The sequence below is a fragment of the Aegilops tauschii genome, chromosome 4 (assembly GCF_002575655.3).
Source record: "Aegilops tauschii subsp. strangulata cultivar AL8/78 chromosome 4, Aet v6.0, whole genome shotgun sequence".
Taxonomy (NCBI): Eukaryota; Viridiplantae; Streptophyta; class Magnoliopsida; order Poales; family Poaceae; genus Aegilops; species Aegilops tauschii.
In genome coordinates, this window is record NC_053038.3 from 470,963,907 (window position 1) to 470,984,988 (window position 21,082).

At 47.1% G+C, this 21,082-nt stretch overlaps 1 long non-coding RNA gene across 1 annotated transcript; it reads left to right on the forward strand.

Annotated features, from left to right (window-relative positions):
* The first annotated feature begins 5,732 nt into the window (after window positions 1–5,732).
* LOC109739876 (uncharacterized) lies at window positions 5,733–11,740 on the forward strand. Its single transcript, XR_012182478.1, has 3 exons — window positions 5,733–6,512; window positions 7,591–7,741; window positions 9,392–11,740. It is a non-coding gene; the product is annotated as an uncharacterized lncRNA (long non-coding RNA).
* Window positions 11,741–21,082: the final 9,342 nt, after the last annotated feature.

Sequence of the window (21,082 nt, forward strand, 5' to 3'; positions counted from 1 at the left end):
TCTTCTTCAATCTCGGATATTCTAGCTTCACCCGCCCAAAAAATGATTCCTCCCCCTGACATCTGGGGCGCACCGTTTCGGAAGCTGACATGTGGGCCTACTAAGCTGATCTGCATGCATTCAAAAAAAAAGTTGACGTACCAAGGGCTGTGTCAACTTAGTCAATATAAACGATTCTAGCTCCAGTGACCGTACGATGTCCATCCAACGGCCGTCGTGCTTCTTCAACCTCTGGTCTTCTTGCTCCAGCCGCCCAAAGCAGCGCCGGTCATGCCGCCTGCTCCTGCCTCCTGTGGCCGGCTGTGCTGCCGCGGAGGCCTCACCGCCCCCTACTACTCCCACCGCTGGCCAGGCCATCCCTCCACTCACCCACACCCCCTGTTATTCTGCGGTGACGGCAGCCTCACACCGCAGCCGAACCAGTGAACGCTCGTACTCCTCTCCGCGTGGGCATCCACTGCCGCGTCTTGCCCGGCTCCGCGTCGTCCCCTTCCTAGGCCTCGCTGTCGTCCACCGCCGTGGTGCTCTCGGCGCGGCGTGGTCAATGTGGTCAACGACCGACTTCCATCGAAAGAGTACTGTACGTGGAGAGGCTGACAGCTGGGTCCACGGCAGCCGCAAGTAAGTGCCTCCTTATTACGCGGAAAATAATTATTCCTCCACCTGACAGCGGGGACCCACCGGAGGGGCCACCAGTATTTTGTAAAAAAATCGTTTCCCCCTGACTGCTGGGACCCACCGGACGGGCCACCGTATTTCGCGAAAAAAACGTCCCCCCCCGCTGTCAGCTCGGACCCACCGGAAGTGCCTCCTTATACGCACACAAAAATGAATACTCCCCCGGCTAGCTGGGACCCACCTTGGTGGGAGGCTGACTTGTGGGCCTACTAAGTTGACGGGGACGAAGGGCTTTGTCAACTTAGTCAATATGAATGATTCTAGCTCCAGTGACCGTACGATGTCCATCTAACGGCCGTAGTGCTTCTTCAACCTCTGGTCTTTTTGCTCCAGCCGCCCAAAGCAGCGCCGGTCGTGCCGCATGCTCCTGCCTCCCGTGGCCGGCTGTGCTGCCGCAGAGGCCTCACCGCCCCCTACTATTCCCACCGCTGGCCAGGCCCTGCGGCGACGGCAGCCTCACACCGCAGCCGAACCAGTGAACCCTCGTACTCCTCTCTGCGCGGGCTTCCACTGCCACGTCTTCCCCGGCTCCGCGTCGTCCCCTTCCTAGGCCTCGCCGTCGTCCACCGTCGTGGTGCTCTCCGCGTGGCGTGGTCAACGTGGTCAAGGAACGACTTCCATCGGAAGAGTACTGTACGTGGAGAGGCTGACAGCTGGGTCCACGGCCACAGCCCAGTTTTTTTTGTGATTTGCCAAGTAAGTCGCTTTGTCAGGTCTGTTGGGCTGCAAATCTTTCAAGACGAGGAGAGCTTTCATTCGGCTGGTTGAGAAAATGGCCCATTAGTAATGAGAAATGGGCTGTACATTTTTAAAACACATCAAACCGGCAATTAGTTTCGAATATCTTTTTTTTATTTCAAGATTTTAAATTACATTAATTTTTATGCATGGAGAATTTGTTGGATTTTATATTGATATACATTTATTTTTAAAATCAGTTTGAATGTGAGTCGAAATTTCAGGAGTAAAAACAGTTCGGACCGCACCGAAATATGCAAAATTTCGTATAATTTTTTAACCGTGGCCACAATATGGGCTGTAATGCTAAAAAAAGAATATGGGCTCAAAAAAACCTTAAGAATTGGCAAATGGGCTGTAAATTATTAGAAATAATGGCAGATGGGCTGTATGCTGTTTTCCACAGATTTGAGGCTTTCCTAAAAAAAAGGTTGACGCACAAGCACTAACTGTTGGATGTCCATCCAAAGGCTGTCGTGCTTCTTCAATCTCTGCTCTTCCTGCTCCAGCCGCTCAAACAAGCGCCGGCGGGACTGCCTGCTCCCTCCTCCCCGCGGCCGGCTGTGCTGCCGCGCAGGCCTCACCGCCCCACCGTACTCCCATCGCTGGCCTAGCCATCCCTCTACTCACCCACACCTGCTGTTATTCTCCGGCGACGGCAGACGAACCAGTAAACCCTCGTACAGTCGTACTCCCCTCCGCGTGGGAAACGACTGCCGAGTCTTCCCTGCCTCCGTGTCGTCCCCTTCCTAGGCCTCGCCGTCGTCCACCGCCGTGGTGCTCTCGGCGCGGCGTGATCAATGTGGTCAACGACCGACTTCCATCGAAAGAGTACTGTGCGTGGAGACGCTGACAGCTGGGTCCACGGCCGCAGCAAGGAAGTGCCTCCTTATTACGTGCAAAATAATTATTCCTCCACCTGACAGCGGGGACCCACCGGACGGGCCACCGTATTTCGCAAAAACAAGTTTCCCCCCTGACTGATGGGACCCACCAGCTACACCTTCGCACGCAAGAAAGTGTGTCCGGGCAAAAAAAACAAAACGATTCTCCCCCCTGACTGCTGGGACCCACCAGCTACATCTTCGCACGCAAGGAAGTGCCTGACAGTCGGGACCCACCTGGTCGAAGCGTACGTAGCGTTGTCATTCTGGTCGCGAACGTGTACGTACATATATACTGGTGGATGTAGAGGCGCGCACGTGTCGTAGTAGAGGCGCGCACTTAGCATGTACACGTACGTACAGCGGCCAGGGTCCAAGAAAGAAAATACGGCCATGTATGTGTACATACGGGCGGGGTCTCGAATGCTTACTCGCGCATACGTACGGCGAGGGCTCGTTGACATGGCTGGGTCAAAACGGAGAAACAACATCATCGTCATGTTCATGGGGAGGCAACGGAATGCGTCGTGTTCATGCGGAGGCAACGGAATGCGTCGTGTTCATCGGGAGGCAACGGAACGCGTGGGAGCCAACCGGCTGGGTCGGAATGGAATGCGTGGTCGTGTTCATCGGGAGGGCTTGGACGGAACAGGCGATGGAAACGAGGCCTGGCGTACCGCACAACGGAGGAAACGGACCTCCTACGTTCGGAACGGGGTCCTGTTGATCGAGAGGGGTGTGGCGTACCGCAAAACGGAGGAAACTGACCTCCTACGGTCGAAACGGGGGTCCTGTTGATCGGGAGGGGTGTGGCGTACCGCAAAACGGACGAAACGGACCTCCTACGGTCGAAACGGGGGTCCTGTTGATCGGGAGGGGTGTGGCGTACCGCAAAACGGACGAAACGGACCTCCTACGGTCGAAACGGGGGTCCTGTTCATTGGGAGGGGTGTGGCGTACCGCAAAACGGGACTCCACGGGATACTGTTCATCTCCACCGTCGACCTCCTCCAGCCTCCACGGGCTACCGTCGACCTCCTCCAACCTCCACGGGCTCCTGTTCATCCAGCCTCCACCGCGCGCTACTCCACCGGCTACTGTTCAACCACCCCTCCACGGGCACCCCTCCACCATCTACTGTTCATCCAGCCCTCCACACCATGGGGTCCTGTTCAACCACCCCTCCACCGTCTACTGTTCATCCAGCCCTCCACCACACCACGGGGTCCTGTTCATCCAAAGGCAAAGCCACCGCTCACTGTTCATCCAACCCCCCCCCCCCCCCCCCCCCCCGCAACGCTCACTGTTCATCCCAGAGGCAGCATCGATCAGCTTCAGTTAGCAGCAGTAGCGAAGGAATCGGTTGATCGGGTTCAGTTAACAGCCATCGATCGATCGCTCGGGTTCAGTAACGCGTAGCCTGCAGTGCAATCGCTCGGGTTCAGTTAGAGCCCAAAGCCTCACTCGGGTTCAGTTAGAGCCAACGCCTCGCACACACGCGCGTACGTGTACGAGAGAAACGCGCATCGCTCGGCCCCCGACCTCCCACCGTAACCGGGAACTCCCCGAAATTTTCCTCGCCCTCGCTTCTACCACGGTTTTTCTCATGGAAGGCCCAAAGAATATCATGCAGCTGCGTGTCCGGCCCGCCCAGGACGAAAAGCCCATTTTCTGTCATGATTTTTTGTCATAGAAGTAGGAGCCCACCACATCTATGATGATACCGGGTTTTGTCACAATTATTGTCATAGAAGTGTCATATGTATGACAGAAATAATTTTCGTTCGGCCCAAAATGTCACGGATGTGTCTTTTTTTTGTAGTGCGACTTATTACTTCATGTTCTATTTGTTTTGCAAGTTGCAGATTATGTATTTTTTTAAAGTCATTTTTCCGCCTAATTCTGCTAATGGGCTGGAGTTTTTATTCTGGTATTGATGTTATCAAGATATTTGGCTTATTTTTGTTTGGGGCGAAATAAGCTAACGAACCATGTTCATTCCTTATTTGGACAGTGTACTATTGACCCACAGCCGTATAGGCAAAAATGATCTATGGCAAGTGATTTGATGTATGGATTTGGTTCATATCTCTTTCAATTTGATGTTTGGTTTTGCACAGCAAAAAAACTCTTTCAGTTTGTTCATTATAGATGCAAACTATGATTTAAGCTCAGTAAACAACTGAACATATTGATAGTTCATGAGTATTTGTCTGATTGCGCAAGCTAGCTAGCAACCTGCTCAATTGTGCCACAATAATATCATTCATACTATGTAAAACGTCCCGCAACAACGCGCGGGGTATCTCCTAGTTAACACTTATTGCTTGGTTACTTCACCCTTGCACTTGGGGGTTACACAACCACCCTTACGAGAGAGTAAGCACATAACGAATGTTCCAAACACGAAGATCAAACATGCAACATATGGTTCACCTAAATGATCGGTGCCTTCCTCCTCCCTAGTGGCGCGGTTGCGGACGAGCCGCTTGCCCACCGGATTGCTTAGGCCTACGGTGGCGACGGCCAAGGGTTGAGGAGACCGGGGAGGCCAGCGGCATCAGGGGCGCGACACGGTGACGGCTTGGCGGGACCGTTGGCAACAGCCGAGGGTGGAGGAGGCATGGGAGGTCATCGGCATAGGAGGCGCGGTGTGACTACGACTTGACGGCACCGGCAGCGATGACCAAGGTTGGAAGAGGCCTGGGAGGTCAGCGACATAGGGGGCGTGGCGTGGCGTGAGGTGGCGTAGGAGATCGGTGGAGAAGTGCATCGGCGGCAGGCGAAGGGGCGCGTGATACTTCACACGAGAGATGGAGGTTAATTCCCGTCAGGTATGGGAGAAGGTTTACGGGAGGGCTTTCTTCCCTGGATAGAAGGGAGGTTTGGCATATATTATACAAGGTTCCTAAAAAAATCATGTTTATGGGGTCTATTGGAGTAGTCTTTTTTCCCCTCAACTCCCTCTAAACCAGTTTTCATACGGAAAAGGGGATTTATTGGAGATGCTCTTAGTGGTGGTTAATGTTTCACTAAGTACATAATGTGTTCAAGGAAAAAATAGCACTGTCGAAAAAAGTTTTTTTATTTAGAAAAACGTCTAGACGGAAGGGGCTATCTAGTTTTACTTACCAACCCAAATACTAAATAAGAAAAAAAAGGGGTACATTTTTTTAGAAACAGACTCGTAAGTCCGTTGTTTGCGTAATGGTACCTGGCTCGTTACCGCGCTCCTGGACTTCCCAAGGGCCATCAGGGCGCTGCCGATCGCTTCCATTCTTTTTCGATAATATTAACGCCCACACGTGTGGGCTGAGACCACTTCGCCCGAACACCTTCTTTGCCGTTAGATGCGCTGCATCAATCTTAAAGCAGGGCGCACAGCCACGTCAGCAGTAGCGGTTGTGCGGGCTGTTTGGGTCCTCGCCCGAACGCTGTCCTCTCCTTGCTCGCTCACTCCCACCCTTCTCCCCCCTCCCCCATGGAGCCAGTGAGCAGAAAGAGAGAGGGGATCCCGACGATCGAGAGAGAAGATTCCGGCTCCGTGAGGTGGCCGGCGACCGCGATGGCACAATTCCCCTTCACCCCCACCCCAGCGCCCCACTCCCCCAACACTCCTCACTGTCTTCTCCCCCTTCTCGTCGCCGGATCTGAAGAAGGGCCGCCGGCGTCGACCTGCCGTTGTCGCCGAGGTTGGCGCGGGTGAGGTCGGGTCTCGTTGTCCCCACATCGAGTGCGCAGAGCTCCGCCTCGATTCGGCACCGCGTCGCGGACTAGGAGCCGATGAGAAGGGGATGCTTCTGGCAGAGCAGGCCACGGGCGCCGGCGGCGCCAACCCTTGCGACCAGGCGACGGCAAGGGCGCCAATCCCCTCCAACCAGCCCCCGCATCCAGCACGGGGTCGGCAGTGGTGGGGGTGGCGCAGCGTGCATCGACGACGATGTGGAGATGCGCGCGGTGGATTGCTCGAGGGCGTAGAAGCGCACGGCGTGCCTGACATCTTAACCTCCCCCGCGCACCCGTTCCCATGGCTGGTGGCAGCGGAGCCGAGGAGGGCCACTGCAGAGAGGAGTTCCACCGACAAAAGGATGGCGTCGCGTGTGTGAGGCGGGCCGGCGCAGTGGAGGCGGGCTCTCCACTGATGCTCTCCTCTAGTTCCTGCCATCGTCCTGCTTCCCTGGGCTCCCCCGTGCTCACCAGCACGTCCCCAAGGTGAGCTGCGTCTTACCCCTGCTTCCTTCCCTCAATATCGATATACAGAGGCATTGTGCCTGTTGAATTCGTGGCCGGCGACTGCGGCCGGAGTTGCCAGATTTGGACTGTCAGAGCACTTGTGTTGTTTTTCAGCATCATGTAATTTGTGTTGTGAGCCACATTGTAATTCACTTAGCTAAACCTTCATTATACCTTGCCCTGTTTTAGCAATCAGAAGATTTGTTTGTTTCATAAATGAACAACCTGTGCCAAGGTGCCCAATTATTTAGTGCGATGATCACTGTCAATTGATGATCAGTTTTTTGTTTTCATTTTTCAATATGATGTTTGTGAAAGTTTTTGATATAAATCCTCCCATGTTCAATCCATAGTTGCCATGGTAATTTTCAATATGTATTTTTTCATGTTTTTAGTATTAGATGGGACATAGTAGTTGCCATGGCAATTCAAATCTTCATGGAGAGGATCATACAGTCGTCCGTGCCATTTTGTCATATAAGTGTTATTTTGTTGCCATGTGTTTATGTGTTTTTATTATGCATTTTTGATCTCATGAAGTCCATCACATTCATGTTTTCCGAACATGGCAAATTTCAGCTTTCCTTTGTATTGCTCTCATGGCAGGTTCTTCAAATTTTGTTGTTTTTATATTTGTAATGGCAATTCTATCTTTGTTGACATGGCAAATGTAACTACGCATCCATGGCAGATTCTACACTTTTCATTGCCATGGCAATATATAGTTTTCACTTGCCATGGCAAATTTAGTACCTACATTGCCATGCCAAATTTACTTGTTAAATTCTGGAAAATTCTAAAACACGACAAACTTCTTAAGATCCCGTGCGGGAAGGGGGCTGCGGCGGCTAGGTCATCGAGGCACCGATGCAAGGGGAGGCGATAGCCATGCCACGGACGGCAGAGCATGCGACGACGTCTCCGTCGTGGGGTGGCCCGGCGGGCGGAGGTCACCACCACTATCTCCGGGCTGGCTCTCTCCAGGCGCGGGGGCCTCGAGACGGCAGGGCGCTTCCATATGCGGCGGGTGCTAATGGGACCGGCTGTGGGCGTGCAGGTGTCTGCCGCGAGTTTTGCATCCTCCTCAGCGGCGGCCGCTTCCAGATGCGGCGGGTACTGATGCGCCGCCGTCTAGCGTAGCACGCGCCCAAGCTGGAGCGATTCTTATGCGTCTCTTTTCTACAGCGAGCTCCACCATTGCACATATGGTACGTTTGCCATCTCTCCTATGGCTTTTCTAGTATGCCTCTACCATTTTTGCTTGATGGTTTGTGCAGCTTGTTGAGGAATATGATGATTTTTGCTCTTCATTTTTGAAGAGGCAAGTTAGTTTAGGTGGCACATTTACCCTCATCCCGATGGTATAGTTGCCATGGCAAATTTACCTTTGAGCTAACTAGAGTGTTTGTCATGTGAAAAAAAGTTACAGATTTGCCATGGCTAACTAGAGTGTTGGTCACGGAAAAAAAATAACCGATTTGCCATGACAAAATTTAGAACAATTTTGCCATGGAAAAATGTTTAACAAATTTGCCACGGATAAAAATAGCACAAAGAAATGATGGAAAATAATTCCATGGCAAAAACACATTCAACTTTGCCGTGTTATTTTTATCAAAATGCCAAACCTTTTAGTTTTTAGTTGCCATGGCAACTCAACTTTTTAGTTTTGCCATGATGTGTTGCCACGGAACTAACAAAAGGTTTGTGTTGCCATGCAAATATACGATGTGTTGCCATGTTTTTTCTTTGCGACATGGCAATTTGATTTCTATGAGAGCATTGCAAATGTAGTTTAATATGTTGCCATGTTCACGGCGATTTTTGTGTTGTTTCACATACACGGCAACTTAATACCAAAGAAGATGTCAAGTCTTGGCTAAACGCCATGGCAAGTTTGAACATGCTTTTCGCCATCGCAATTTTTGATCATTTTTTGTATAATTTCACATTCGTGGCAACTTTTTTTACATAAGCATGGCAAATTTGATATAAAAAAACCACAAAAAAATTGAATATGCATTTTGCCATGGCATTCGAATATACATTTTTTCCATGGCAAATTTGACAATTTCTTGTGTTATTTCCATTACACGGCAAATTAATGACACCAAATATGGCAAAATTTGGTAAAATACCATGGCAAATTTGAACATTGCCATGGCAATTTTGATCTTCTTTTCGTGTTGTTTCACATACACGGCAATTTAATTACACAAAGATGGCAAGTTTTGGTAAAATACCATGGCCAGTTTTGAACATGCTTGTGCCATGATTTTTTTATTTTTTATTATTATTTCACAATCATGGCAATTTTAGTAAAATACCATGGCAATTTTGAGCATGCTTTTGCCATGGCAACTATTGATCATTTTTTGTATTTTTTTTCACATTCATGGTAATTTTTTTTTATTAGCATGGCAAATTTGATTACATATTTCACGGCAAATTAGAATACACTTTTTGCCATTGCATTTTTGATCTTTCTTTTCGTGTTGTTTTATATGCACGGCAATTTAATTACACAAAGATGGCAAGTTTTGATAAAATACCACGGAACATGTTTTTGCCTTGGCAATTTTTGATATCTTTTTTTATTATTTCACAATCATGGCAAAGAAATCATATATAAGCATGGCAATTTTGACAAAAATCCCACGGTAAATTTGTATATGCATTTGCCATGGCAATTTTAATCTTTTTTTTGTTGTTTGATTGGCACGGAAAAACATACACAAATTTTTTAATCCATTTTTTTCCGCCCATGATACATATGCAAATTGCCATGAACTTTTCCTTTTCAGTTCATTCTTCTAATATAAAAAAGATCTTTTGACCATGGCAAATTTTGCTTGTAGGTACGACGACATTTTTTCGGTTTGAACCATTGGGATTTTTAGTACTAGTTTGTTTGTCACTCTTATCTGTTACGGCAAATTCATCTTTCCGTTTTATAGGATGGTAAATCTGGGCTTTACTATCACAGCAAAACTGTGTTCTTATTTGTTTATCACGCCATGAAAGTCTATGCATCTTTTAGTCTATGTACTCCCTCCGTCCCGAAATACTTGTCGGGAAAATGCATAAAAATGGATGTATCTAAAACTAAAATACGTCTAGATACATCCATTCCTCCGACAAGTATTTTCGGACGGAGGGAGTATCATGATATATAGAACATTTTTCAACAAAGTTGCCATGGCCCATGGCAAATATAGCCTATGCATCATGGAACTTATACTGTAGGGATGATGATCTATTGAACATTTTAGTTCATGTCATTTTTCGAAACATATTTTCTTTCTGCCATGACAATTTAATATGTTTTGGTAAACCCTGCCATTTTTGTAAAAAATAACATGATGGCAAGTCGTAAATGTAGTGGCAACTTTTCTGAAAATTCAAATGGTTTTTTCTACTTTTAAAGTTGTTGGATGGCATCGTAGGCTTTTTTTGTCACCGAAAAAAATCTGGACTTCTTTTTCTTTAGTAAGATTGTAAGGCCCAATATAGAGAAGGCCTGTAGGGCCGATACGATGGACGTTCGGGGTGGTGGCAGCCATCGCACTACATGAAATCGTGCGGGCGGGGGGAGCGATCGTCCCGAGCGATTTGTTCGGTCCAGCTGCCTTCCTGCCACACGTGTGGGCAGTTTCAGTGTTCGTCCACACAACGTCGTGTGGGTTGCATGCGTGTATGCCACAGCGCCGTGTGGTCGGGTGGTCATTGTGCCACACGTGTGGCACTTATCGGCGTCCTTCTTTTTTTAGGGGACAACATGAATAATGGTAGTACTATTGTTGATAGCTTATCCGGAGAGAGGGGTCCCCATCCAAGTTATGGGAGACATGGATCAAACAACGCAGATGAACACAAAGTATAAAAAATGTCACATCGCAGGCCGATCAAAATAAACAGGGGGCTACTCCTTTATCCCCGTTTCCTGTGAGCCGGATCATTTTAATTCACTTGAAAAATAGTTATTCCCAAGTTGATCGAGCTTTGTATACAAGTTCCAAATTGTGTAACCACCTTCTTTCTTTTTTGTACTATGAAACTAAGAACACGCTCGACAGCGAAATAAACACTCGGTTTAAAATAACCTCCTCTGAACTATAGGAGATCTTCTATATCTGAATAGCTAGCCCTCACTAATCTACTTCTTTCAACACGCAAGCATGTCATCTCATTATTCAACATGTATGGGAAAATGCTCACCTGAACATGCACCCATGCATAAGTAAAAGCTACCTCAACATGCAAATATGCATGAGAATTTTAATTTTATTTATATTTAATAAATATCCATACAACCAAATCTCATTACACAATATCATTTGTATTTTCAGTTTTAGTTATCATATTATTCCAAAAATCTTCATGTCCCATACAACCAAATCTCATTAGAATATATTGCAAAATATTCCGGCGACAACGTATGTGGTTTCATCTAATTAATTATTCCTCCTGAGACTGACCCGTCTCTGTGATTCGTGTGAAGCTCCGCCATTGATAGGTCCTCTCACGTTTTTCTTCGTCGTCGTGAAAAATAAACATTTCAGTAGCTGCCCCGTCGTGTGTCATGGACTCGAAAGTCGTATATGCAAGCAACTCCCCAGCTGCAACTCTACAAGGCAAAACGACATTTATCCAAGGAACCGAGAAAGCTACCTAGACGGCCTGAGCAACGCAGTTGCTTGCTCTGTGGAATAAGCAGCCATGCTGATACTGGAGCTGGGGGCTTGCATCATCCCAATGACGCTCATCTTCGTGCCGGCCCGGCGGCTGGTCCTCCTGGTGGCCAAGCTGCAGGAGCTGGAGGAATGCTTCCGGCGCCCGAGGCCGATGTCCCCGGGGATGCCGCAGATGTCCGCGGAGATGTACGGCCGCATGTCGAGCCTGCACACCATGGCCATCATGGTGTGAAGGTTAGGCCCGGCCGCCTTCGTGCGCGCGCTCTCCGGCCGGGTCGATGGCGATTCCTGCGCTGGAGGCGCGCCAAGGTGGGGACAGGCTTCTTCGCCTTCGTGAGGCTGATTCTCAAATCTCTGCGAGGATGAGCGAAACGGAGCTCCCGGTAATTGTATCTAGATCGTGTATGACCCTGTGAATACCTCTTCTCCTTCTTTATGTTGTCAGATTGTTTCTTCAGAAATCTTGCTGTAACAAAATGGACTTACGAACCACAGTGGTTCAGGCTTTGTGTGCTTTCGCCCTCTTTCTGACATGTGTTTCCAGGCACATAGGCTGCTGCAATCCTGCAGGTAAATGATCTTTACTGAATGATGAAGTGTAATTTTTCCACTAACAGACCATGTAGACCTTGTACGGTAGAGCCATACGCCAGGCCGACGTGTCATTCAGGGAAATGATCGACGAGTTTCACCAGGCAGCTTATAGACCTATATAGTATAGGTCACGGGGAGTGTTTTTTTTAATGTAGTTTTTATTGCTTAGAACATCTTCAACAGGCGCGCAACCGCGCGACGCGCTAAAACCATTTTACTATGCCGAAAAATCAACAATAAATAGTTTGATTTATTATTACAACTCAAACAAATAGTTTATCTTACAATACAACAAATAGTTCAACAATACAACATCAAACATACAACATCACTAGTTTTGTCGGCCATTCCATGCCCACCACTCCTCGATTAGATCCTTTTGAAGAGCATCATGCGTTTTGGCACGTCGAATGGCATGATAGGAGGCAACAAATCAGGCCACCCTCGCAGCCCTCCTCCGCACTCGCACAGGACATCCCAAGAGCTCATACTGAGAATAGTCTAAATCTTGTCCACACTCATTCTCGATGATCGTGTAATGCATGATCACACAAGCGTTCATGATGTACCAAAGGATCTTTTAATCCCAAAATCTAGCCGGTCCTCTCACAATAGCAAATTGGGATGCCAAATCCTGAAAGCTCTCTCCACATCTTTCCTAGCCACCGCCTGAGCATTGTGAAAAATCAAGATTTTTCTTACCTTCCGATCTTTTTAACGGCTTCACAAATGTTTGCCACTTTGGGTAGATGCCATCCGCAAGATAGTAGCATAGTTGTATGTATGACCATTTGCTACAAACTCAACCGGTGTAGTTTCATCATTTGCAATCTTATTCATGAGTGGTGACCGATTAAGAACGTTGATGTCATTCAAAGATCCAGGCATTCCAGAAAAAAGCATGCCAAATCCAAGTCTCCTGATTGGCCACTGCTTCAAGGATTATAGTGGAACCCTTTTCCTGGTCGTGGAATTGTCCATGTCAAGCCTTAGGACACTTCTTCCAACTCCAATGCATGTAATCTATTGAGCCAAGCATACATGGGAACCCGCGAGCTTTGTTCATCTCCAAAAGCCTTGCGGTATCTTCAGCATTGGGAGCTCTCAAATACTCTGAACTAAACACTTGCACAATTGCGACTGCGAAGCGCTTGGCACACATGATGGCTTGACTCTCACCCATGGCCAAATGGTCATCAACTAGATCATCCGGAATACCGTATGCCAACATACGCAAAGCGGCTGTCACCTTTTGAAAGGTGCTATGCCCGAGTTCTCCGGCGGCATTCCTCCTCTGCTGAAAAAACCCGATCATGGCTCGCCAGTTTCTGTGCAATGCGTTTGAACAAGTCGGTGCTCATCGTAAAACGATGCCGAAAGTACGACTCGGGGTATGTGGGATTCTCCACAAAATAGTGCCACATCAATGTGTTGTCGGCATCGATCTTATCCCTCCAAATTTTCTGACGACCGATAACCGAACCACCGTGCTTCGGCTTTTTATTGACGTGCATAGCTAGGATCATTGCGAGGTCATCCTCCTCTTGAATATCAAATTCTCCACCGGAAGAATCATAGGACGAACTCATCTACAAAATTGAATTTAAACTAGTCTATAAAACTACAAACAACATGCACCAAATTCATCTATAAATATAAAGTTGAAGCAATACATACCCTGCAAGCGTTTTGTCAAACAACTTGTGGGCGTCGAGCTGCAATGGGCCGCCGGGCGCTGTTCGTCAGTGGAATGGCGCGCTCGAGGGGCGGCGGCAACGAGAGGAGGTGGAGGAAGGAGCGGCGGCGCGCGGGGATAGGCGAGGGAAGCGCCGGCGGGTCGCCGGAGCAAATGGGGAAGATGCGGGCGGCGGCGCCTGGATCTAGTGGTTGGTCAAGTCGCGTCCGAGTCGTCGTTGTCCAGCGCGCAGGAGCGGGCGCACGAATTAAGCGGCGCGCGATGACGTTTTCCTGCGCGCACTGAACTCATTATACCGCGCGCGCGTTTTTTGCGCGTCTTTTAGATCATCCGTTTTGGCTGCACGCGCAAAAAAAAGAGACATTTTTTCATCACGCCGCTAAGATTGCGCACTTGTTGGAGATGCTTGTGTTAGGTGGTCTCACCGGGAGTGTATTTTACATGAGCTAAGGTCCACGGGATGTTTTTCTTAGCTAATGATTATAGCTTTTTTTGTTGGACCGGATACCTGTGCATACCCACGTGGAGTTTTTGCCCTGTTGCATGCATAGCCAAGACTATAGGCCCAGTTCTTTTGAGCAGATTATGAAGAATCTTGTCCCGAAAATCCCGAGCGAAAAGAATTCGATTGAACTTCCAAAATTTCAACCGGATTCTTCATAATCCTAGTGCAATTCCTAAATCACAAAATACCTGGTTTCTCCCACAATCTCAAGATTCTGGCAAGTCCCACCAAAGAAAACGTTTCGAAGTATAGTTGTACCCCTATTGTATCACGTATTTACGGTCAAAATGCCACCCCGCGGTCCAGCCCAGGACCCCGAAAACGAGCGGACACACCCGACCGCTTGCTCGTCTCCCAGTTCCCGCACCGCATCGGGGCAGCGGACCTTCAAGCCGCCCCCGCCCCCGGCCAGGCCACCCCCGCCCTCGCCGGCCAGCCTCCCTTGCCCGGTCCGCCCCGCCCGGCAGTTCGCCCCGCCCTGTCAGCTTCGCGACAACGGCTGGGGTTGTCGCGCCGCCGCCGGCCAGGCCAAGCCGTCGCCGCCCCCGCCGGCCAGCTTCCCTCCTCAGCTCCTCCTCGCCCCTCAGTCCGCCCCGGCCCTCAACCCCGTCCCTCAAAGTTCGACGCCGACGCTCACGGTGAGCCCTCCTTTTTGCATCTCTCTGTTTCTTCATGCTTGAATAATGCTTGAATTGATGCTAGCTATTGTTGATAGATAAAATAGGTAGATGGATTGATGCTTGAATTTGTTAGATGGATGGATGGATCGATGCTTATTTTTTGTTGATTCTTGCTGATGTCAATGCTAATGTGATAACGGTGAATGGTAATGGTAGATGGAGAAAGTCAAAGAACCCAAAGCAAATTGGGACAATGCTGCTCATACAATTTTATGAATGCGTGCATAGAGGAGGTTCGAGCAAATAACCGCAACGGTGGTTATTTGTTGGACATAGGACAAGCTAATTTGCATGAAAAGTTCAACGAACGCTCTGGAAGAAACTATTCGACCCGGCAAATGAAAAATAGGTGGGGTGTATGTAGAAGCGAGTACAACACATGGAAGACACTGATCCAGCAAGCATCTGGCTTAGGAAGAGATGAGCATACACACACTATTGCAGCTACAAATGAGTGGTGGGCATTGGAGATAAAGGTATTGTTGTTGTCATGTAATTTCTTAAATAACGAGTCATGTTGCTTAAGTTTTGATATTAACCTGTGGTGCTATATGATTACAGGCACATCCAGAAGCTGCCAAGTTTCGCTATGCTCCACTAGCGGAGGAGGAGAAAATGTCAGAGGTTTTCAATACTACTTGTGTCACAAATGAGCATGCGAGGGTGCCAACTCCCTCGTATCAAGGTGATCCCTCTCGAATCAGTTTGGAGGATGATTCAGGGTGTGATAGTCATGAAGGCCAAGTTACCCCTGTTCAAAATCGAGCCAAGGGTGGGAAGAAGAGGGCGTGTCCTTATTCGCCAAGTCCAAAGATGAATGACAAGTGGGCAAGTGAGAATGCTAAAACCAGGAAGTGATGGGCATTTCTATGCTACATTTCTTTTCATGGAAAAGAAATGTCGTGATGTTTTCTCCACTTTCACGGCTCATGAATCTCTTGCAAGGCTAGGATGGATAAAGAGGATGTGGGAGCTCAAAGTAGAACATCTATGTTTTAATTTCTTTCTACTAGACTATTTACTTGTAATGTTGTGAGCTAAGCTACTTGCTTTGGAGGTGTACTTTTGTGAACTAAGCTATTTGCTTTGGAGATGTACTGTTATCTGAACTGTGTTGTATCTAATATTACACTATGTGCATGTTGTTGTGGCAGATGGATAAATCCAGAAAGAAACAAGAAGGAAAGGAATTTGAGGCGGCCATGGTTGCATTTGCTATGGATGTGGCCTCGTCAAGTGTGACACTGCCGTACGCACCAAGAAATTCCACGAGGTTTTGGAGTGTGTAGACCGCATGGCCGGTGATTACATAAGACCAATTGATCCAACTTTCTCTGAACCACACCCAGTACTTACAAAAACAAAGTTTTGGCCTCATTTTCAACATGCTATTGGAGCCATTGATGGAACACACATTAAGGTGATTGTGCCTAAGGGGTTGGAGCCCCAACACAGGAATAGGAAAGGTTACACAAGTGAAAATGTTATGGCGGTGTGTGATTTTGATATGAGGTTCACGTTCGTTGTTCCCGGATGGCCCGGATCTGTTCATGACACACATGTATGGAGCGATGCCATAGTTCGTTATGATCACTTTCCACAACCCCCCACAGGTAACATCTCACATGTATCCATATTGTTATATACAGGATGGTATGTTGTGATGCAGATATCGATGCGTTGGGGGTTAGGGTGCTCGATAATTTTTGTGCGGATCTTGCACCATCCATTCCTGAGTCAGAGGAAGAGGATGACACTTTTGAGGCTGCAGTAGTTCGATCCACTGAGCCCGGTTGTGAGGACGGGGTGGAGGATCAAAGAAAACCTAAATGCAAATGGAAGCGAAGATCTACCCTGCTTCAGTGGTACGTAGGAGTGCTAGGATCCGTACTACTAAAAAAAATTCATGATGAAATATGAAAGGAATCTTTTGGAATAGCAGAGGTCTGAAAGACTTGGCTAAAAGAAGGTTTCTTCAGATGCGTCTATCGAGCATAGATTGGATTTTATTGCTCTATCGGAAACTGGTAGAGATAATTTTGCGCCCCAGTTTCTTTATACTTTATCGGGAGGTGTCGATTTCGATTGGCACTGCCTGCCTCCGAGAGGAAGATCGGGTGGGATCTTACTTGGAATGAGATGCGATTCGCTGGAAGTCCGAAGTGTAGTGATGGGAGATTTTGCGGTTAAGTTTCGGGTTAGGTCGAAAGCTGATGGGTTTAATTGGGCTCTGGTGGCGGTCTATGGTGCCACGCAGCCCGAGCTCAAACCAGAGTTCTTGGCGGATCTTGTTCGAATTTGCGGCTCTGAGCAACTCCCAATTCTGGTTGGGGTGATTTCAATATCATTAGGAGGAGAGAGGAAAAGAATAATGATAACTTTGATGGCAGGTGGTCGTTTATGTTTACTACCATTATTGAAAGCTTGGATCTGAGAGAGATAGAGCTTTCGGGTAGAAAATTTACTTGGGCTAATGCTTTGCCAAACCCAACGTTTGAGAAGTTGGATCGAGTCCTAGCGAGCGTCGAGTGGGAACAGAAATTCCCTTTGGTAACAGTCCAGGCACTTTGGCGTGGAATTTCTGATCACACGTCTTTATTTGTGGACTCCGGTGAGCCAACCCACATGGGGAACAAAAATTCCTTTTCATTCGAGCTGGCATGGTTTGAACGTGAAGGCTTCTTGGATCTGATAGCCAGGGAATGGGCTAAGGATGGAGGAGGTAGGACTTCGGTTGAGCGCTAGCAGAATAAGATAAGGCATTTGAGAAGTTTCTTGCGGGGGTGGGCTAAGCATCTTAGTGGGATTTATAAGGTCGAAAAGGAAAGGCTCCTTACACTTATTCAGTCTCTAGATTTAAAAGCCGAGTCCACAATTTTGCAAGCCACGGAGCTTCATGCTAAACTGAAGGGGGAGATGAGGTTGAAAGAGCTTCTCCGTGAACACGAATTAAAGTGGGCACTGCGAGCTAAGGTTCGCAAAGTTGTCCAGGGGGACGCGAACACTCAATTCTTTCACTTGATCGCTAATGGCAAGCATAGAAAGAAGAGAATCTTTCAGCTTGAACAAGATGAAGGAACGATTTTAGGACAGGATAACCTAAAATTATACATAACCGAATACTACAAGCAGTTGTTTGGGCCTTCGGAGGATAATTGTGTGTCCCTGGATGAGTCCAGGGTTGAGGATGTGCCTCAACTTACTGCTGATGAGAATGATATTTTGATTGCCCCGTTTTCGAAGAAAGAGGTGTTTGAAGCTATTGCGCAGATGAAAAACAATAAGGCTCCAGGGCCGGATGGATTTCCGGCGGAATTCTATAAAAAGTGTTGGCATATTATTAAGGGGGATTTACTACCAATGTTCCATGATTTATTCTCTAGACAGCTTCAGTTATTTCACTTGAATTTTGGAACAATAACATTGCTTCCTAAGAAAACGGAGGTTGTGAGAATTGAGCAGTTCAGGATGATCTGTCTTCTCAATGTTAGTTTCAAAATTTTCACCAAGGTTGGGACTAATAGGCTCACGCCGATTGCGCATTCTGTGGTGCAGCATTCCCAAACTGCTTTCATGCCGGACAGAAACATCCTAGAAGGGGTTGTGGTCCTTCATGAAATGCTCCACGAAATCCACACGAAAAAACTAGATGGAGTTGTTTTTAAGGTGGATTTCGAGAAAGCGTACGATAAAGTCAAATGGCCTTTCCTTCAACAGGCCTTGCGTATGAAAGGTTTTGATGAAGCCTGGTGTCGCCAGGTAAAATCGTTCATGCAAAAAGGGAGTATTGGAATTAAAGTGAATGACGACATAGGTCATTATTTCCAGACACATAAGGGCCTGAGACAAAGGGATCTGATGTCTCCTATTTTGTTCAACATTGTAGATGATATGTTGGCAATTCTGATAGGAAGGGCTAAGGAGGCTGCTCAGGTGGGTGGCTTGGTGCCTCATCTAGTTGATGGTGGTGTGTCTATCCTACAGTACGCCGATGATACGATCATCTTTATGGAGCATGACTTGGCAAAAGCGAGAAATATGAAGCTGGTGTTATGCTTATTTGAACAATTGACCGGGTTAAAGATTAACTTCCACAAAAGCGAATTGTTCTGTTTTGGAAGAGCCAACGAGGAACAAGAGGCTTATAGGCAATTGTTTGGGTGCGAATTGGGGACTTTACCTTTTACGTATTTAGGTATACCAATTCACCATCGTAAGCTGACAAACAGAGAATGAAAGTGTATCGAGGATCGCTTTAAAAAGAAACTGAGTTGCTGGAAGGGCAAGCTCATGTCATACGGAGGCCAATTAATTCTGATAAATTCGGTTCTCACGAGTATGCCTATGTTTCTCTTGTCGTTCTTCGAAGTCCCAGTTGGAGTTAGGAAAAGACTGGACTTTTATCGATCCCGATTCTTCTGGCAGAGCGATGAACTAAAAAGAAAATACAGACTCGCCAAGTGGGATATTATCTGTCGACCGAAAGACCAAGGGGGTCTTGGCATTGAGAATCTTGAGGTCAAGAACAGATGTCTTCTCAGCAAGTGGCTGTCGAAGTTATCTGTCGAGACTGATGCCACTTGGGCGCAGATCCTCCGTAGTAAGTATCTTCACTCCAAAACTTTGTCCCATGTGACAGCGAGGCCGACTGACTCACCTTTTTGGAAAGGGCTTATGAGAGTCAAATTAGTATTTTTTTAATAGGACAAAGTTTATTATCGGCAATGGTGCTAGCACACGATTCTCAGAGGATACTTGGCTCGGAGAGACCCCCCTTGCACTTCAATACCCGTCTCTGTATCGTATTTTTCAACGACGTGATGCTTTCGTTGCAACGGTACTTCAATCCATTCCCCTTAATATTCAGTTCAGGAGGACGCTAGCCGGTAATCGTTGGGAAGAATGGCTTCATCTAGTGAGTAGACTGATGGAAGTTCAGCTGTTTCAACAGCCCGATAAATTACGCTGGAACCTTACTAGGTCTGGAGAGTTTACAGTTAAATCAATGTATCTTGATGTTATCAATTCAAGCTATATTCCTAGTTCCAAATATGTTTGGACTGTCAAAGTTCCTTTGAAAATTAAAGTGTTTATGTGGTTTCTACATAAATAAGTCATCTTAACTAAGGACAATTTGGCAAAGCGTAACGGGACAGGACCTACTAGGTGTAGTTTCTGTGATCGGGATGAATCTATCAAACACCTTTTTCTTGATTGCCCGTTGGCCGAAGTTCTATGGCGGACGGTCCATATTGCATTTAATATTACTCCTCCGAGTTCTGTCAGCACGTTATTTGGAACGTGGTTTAACGGGATAGAGTCTGAAACAGCGAGACACATTCATGTAGGCGTATGTGCTTTATTGTGGCAGTCTGGAACTGCAGAAATGATTTGGTTTTTAACAGAACAACAAATATGCATTTTTTGCAGGTTATCTTCCGAGCCACTGCGTTGATCCGTATGTGGTCGCTACTCACTCCGACGGAGGCCAGGGAGCGTTTGGTTATTGGATCTATCCGGTGGGAGATGGTAGCACGGGATATCTTCAACCTGTTTGGATGGCGGTCATGTAATAGGATAGGCAATTAGTTTACCTATCTTTCTTATGCCAGCCGGTTGTGGCTTTTTTGGCTAGTTTGTTATTGGCCTTTTGGCTCTTTGTGAGCTTTCCTTCACTTTCGTTGAGACTTTAAGACCTTGTTGAACCTATTTGCTTATTTATAAAGTTGGCCGTATGTATCGTTCTGATGCAGAGGCTGGGGAGCCCCCCCTTTTCAAAAAAATCTAATTTCTTTTGTTGATGTCGTACTGTAGATAAATATTATCTTGTCAACTACGGATATCCAAACAGGGTTGGATATCTATCTCCATACAAAGGGCAACAATACCATGTACCAGATTTCCAACAACACCAACCAGTTGGGAGATATGACACATTCAACCATCGACATTCTTCTTTGCGAAATATAATCGAAAGAACATTTGGTGTTCTTAAGATGAAATGGCGAATTCTTGGAGTTGGAGGTTGATAACCCACAAGTATAGGGGATCAATTGTAGCCTCTTTCGATAAGTAAGAGTGTCGAACCCAACGAGGAGCTAAAGGTAGAACAAATATTCCCTCAAGTTCTATCGACCACCGATACAACTCTACACACGCTTGACGTTCACTTTACCTAGAGCAAGAATAAAACTAGAAGTACTTTGTAGGTGTTTTTGGATAGGTTTGCAAGAATATAAAGAGCACGTAAATAAAAATTAGGGGCTGTTTAGATAAAAACACAATAAAGTAAATATAGCGAGTGTGGAAAAGTGGTGGTAGGAGTTGTGAAATTGTCCCTAAGCAATTGACTACTTTACTAGACCGATAGCAAGTATTAT